At 42.0% G+C, this 4,028-nt stretch overlaps 1 protein-coding gene across 1 annotated transcript in view; it reads right to left on the bottom strand.

Moving 5' to 3' along the window:
* The window catches only part of FDFT1 (farnesyl-diphosphate farnesyltransferase 1), a 26,713-nt gene that overhangs the window by 14,533 nt on the left and 8,152 nt on the right, over window positions 1-4,028 (bottom strand). The window lies entirely within an intron of this gene.

Consider the following 4,028-nt stretch of genomic DNA (forward strand, 5'->3'; position numbering starts at 1 on the left):
CCCGTCCCGCCCACCGCTGGGCGGGACGGGCTCTCCCTCACCCGCAATAGGCTTGGGGCTCCTGAGCACAGAACAGGCGCCCGCCGCCCGCCCCCTGCGGGCCCCGCCCACCCCGCGGCCAGCCCCTCTCACCCCACAACCCAGCCAGCCGCCCGCCCAGATGTAAGCCCCGCCCAGGTGCTAGCCCCGCCCCGCCCCGCGGCCGCAGGCTCAAAACTCTGCCATTCTGCGCCTGCCTCTGAGTTCCCCTTCTCCCCAGAACCCATAGGCTGCTTAAGGGAACCCAGTCCTCTTTTGAGAAGTTTGCTCTTTCTCCTGCAACGGAATCTCCCCTCGGCCAAACTTTAGCCAGGGTCCTCTGAATCCTCAACCTTTGTACTTCTGTGCTATCTTTGCATCGCTCAGCTCTACCAAGAACGCGGTTAAATTGGTTTAGCCAGAATCCCCCATAACCCATATATGATCACCCTCACTTTCTGGCCAGGTTCCTCTTCCCCCACTTATCCTAGCGCCCCGGCCTGCCTCCAGTAAAAATCGATAGGTAGTTCAAGTAGAATGCTCTTTACCCCATAGGTTTCCTCTTAGTAATTTTTCATCCACCCGCCCCTACACTGTGTGGAACTGAGCCCAGTTCTATACTGAAGTCTCTTCCTTTACTGCAAACGCTTTTCTGAATAAAATCTTTTCTGACCTCTTTAACTACTGTCCTGTTCTGGTTTTATTTTAACACCTGTTAAACCTCTATTAGCGGAGAAGGCAATGGCACCCCACTCCTGGAAAATCCCATGGATGGAGGAGCCTGGTAGGCTGCAGTCCATGGGGTCGCTAAGAGTCAGACACGACTGAGTGACTTCACTTTCACTTTCATGCATTGGTGAAAGAGATGGCAACCCACTCCAGTGTTCTTGCCTAGAGAATCCCAGGGACGGGGGAGCCTGGTGGGCTGCCGTCTATGGGGTCGCACAGAGTCGGACACGACTGAAGCGACTTAACAGCAACAGCAAACCTCTATTAGGGGCTTCCCAGGTGGCTTAGTGGTAAAAACTCTTGCCTGCTAATGCAGGAGACAAAAGAAACGGGTTTAATTCCTGGGTCGGGAAGATTCCCTGGAGGAGGAAATGACAACCCACTCCAGTATTATGCTGTTATATTCCAGTATATTATATATAATTATATATTATTTATATATAATATATAATATAGTATATTATTATATATTATATAATATATATTATATTCCAGTATACTGGAAAACTCCATGGACAGAGGAGGCTGGCAGGGTACTATTTCAAGGGGTCGCAAAGAGTTGGACATGACTGAGCACACACACACACACACACACACACCTCTATTATCCTCTGTTAATCTAATTATTCCTTTTATAAAGATTTCTAATCATCTTTCCCTTTCAAATCAATGAACCATAACAATCCTTATGAACTTTATATTTACTCTTCCCTAAGGAAAACAAAAACTGTTTCTTAAAAAAAAATCCGTATTTTAATACACAACCATATCAGAAAGAATTGCTCTTTTGTATTTATTTTTATGGAGACTTTATATTTTAGAGCAGTTTTAGGTTCAGAGAGAATTGAGTTCCCATATACCACCCCCCAACCAGTCTCCCTGCACTCTCTTTTTAAGAGAGAAACAGGAAATAATTTGCAATATCTAACAAGGGGATGGTTTAAAAGAATATGTGTGTGTGTATATATATATACATATATATGTATATATGTATTTGTATAAAAGTAAATCCCATAGTCACTTTGGAATGTTAACAGTGAAACTTGGGACCTTGCTGGGGTCCAGGTGAACCATGTTCTTTTCATTTGTGTATATTTCCTAAATTTACATAGATACATATTCTTTTGTCAAGAGAATAAAGCTTTTTTTTAACCATAAGAATTTCATTTTATTGTGAAATTCAAGTTAAAATTATTAGTAAAAATTAATATTTACTAAGCACCATATATTAGTAATATCATTTTGGACATACAGTCTGGCATATAAAAATACTCAGTGAAGGACTAATGAATAAATTAATCAGTTCAGAGAGTATTTTAAGAGCAATTCATCAACTCCTCTCTCAAAATGTGGAAAGACTTCACAATAAATAAAAGGAACAGCTCTTTTCTGAGCTCTGAGCCAGCTCTTCACATACAACTTGATTCCTTTCCCTGCTCTGCCAAATGTTTTCATCCTCAGCTACACCTAAGGGTTTGGGGGCTGATGTCAAAGCTAGATTGCACTCCTTCTGAAGAGTAACAACCTTTAAGAACATGCCCCTCCTTTCCAAAAATGCCCTCTACAATCTTAAAAGTGACCCAGGTCACTAAATCACTTATCTCCTTCTGCCATCAGTCTTTTTCTTGGCACCTATTTGTTTCAATACATCTGTAACAATTTCCTCAAATTACCAAGAAGATACAGGGAAGATACAACTAAAAAACACACTATAGAAAACATCACTATTACAAACATTTCCACTGCTTGCTTCCCAGGAGCTAAGGGAGATTGGGGAGGGAGCGGGAAGCTAAAGCTACTGCAGCCTGTCCCTTGAGTCTCCTGTTGTTTTCCTTTGCTGAGATGAGCATGCTCCCAAGAACTCTCCAGTGAGAGAAGAGGGATGAAGGGCATTGAGGGGAAGAGCGTGCAGTGGTGAGAAGTACAGGACTGTCCTCCCAGGACTGAGGCTCCAGCTGAAAAGCAATTCCACAAGTAGACAGTGACCAACCTTCCCCACAGCCTTCCGTTCAGACTTCATACAACACAGGTTTCCTCAGAAGGGAGGGAAAACCCCACAAACTTGAGAACTGAAGTTAGGAAATAACAAATGTAGTAACTACCACTTACTGGGCGGCAACTGTATGCCAAGCACAATACAAACAATAGCCTTGATCCTTACACAATCCTTTAAAGAAGGTATCATACAGATCTGCAATCCACCCAAGGACTTCAAGGCCAGATGTGTAGCAGAACTCAGAATCTGTAGTGTTTTAGAAGACAGCAATAAAACGCATACATATCCTGTCTTTGTGGAGTGGCTCCCTGTAACTGGGATTATCAACACTTTTTCAACTGTGAATAATTACCCTAAGTGGGATGACTTTAAATCAAAGCACATTATACCGCCAAATGACTTGGAGCCAGACTTATTAAAAACCTGTTTTAGACCATTTTGGAGTTAGGAACCTGTGACTGAGCGATTGTAAGCCACTATCTCTATTTTATGGATGAAGAAACAGTTGCTAAAAGTTAAGCAACCACAAGTAAGAGTCAGGATTTGATTTAACAGAGAAGATGTTAGTCCAAATAATAGGATTTAGACTTGATGGAAACCAGAGCTTCATGATTAGAAAACACTTTTTCCATTTTGTGCTAAGTGATGTCACACAGCTTGCAGCTGGCAGTATGCCTCCAGATTTATTGATATGCTTCTAAAAATTCAGGATAAATCAAGTTTAGGGAACCCTGCACTCCTACAGTGAAATCTTTCTATGATTGAAATAATCTCAACCCTCCATGTCTGCTAAGTATAAATCTTTTTCTCTAGAGTCTTTGTTACTTAAGAGAGAAACTAAGATAATGTTTAGTGAAGAAGTCTTAAGTGGCCCTTTTCTGAAATCATTTGCAAATATTTTGTTATTAATTTTATGGACTTCCCTGATAGCTTAGTTGGTAAAGAATCTGCCTGCAATGCAGGAGACCCTGGTTCGATTCCTGGGTCGGGAAGATCCGCTGGAGAAGGGACAGGCTACCCACTCCAGTATTAATGAGCCTCCCAGGTGACTCATTTTGCCTTTTTTTTTTTTTTTTTTTTGCATTTCTTTTCCATGGGGATGGTCTTGATCCCTGTCTCCTGTACAATGTCACGAACCTCAGTCCATAGTTCATCAGGCACTCTATCAGATCTAGTCCTTTAAATCTATTTCTCACTTCCACTGTATAATCATAAGGGATTTGATTTAGGTCATACCTGAATGGTCTAGTGGTTTTCCCTACTTTCTTCGATTTAAGTCTGAATT

The sequence above is a fragment of the Bison bison genome, unplaced genomic scaffold (assembly GCF_000754665.1).
Source record: "Bison bison bison isolate TAMUID 2011002044 unplaced genomic scaffold, Bison_UMD1.0 scf7180017864143, whole genome shotgun sequence".
In the NCBI taxonomy this organism is placed as follows: domain Eukaryota; kingdom Metazoa; phylum Chordata; class Mammalia; order Artiodactyla; family Bovidae; genus Bison; species Bison bison.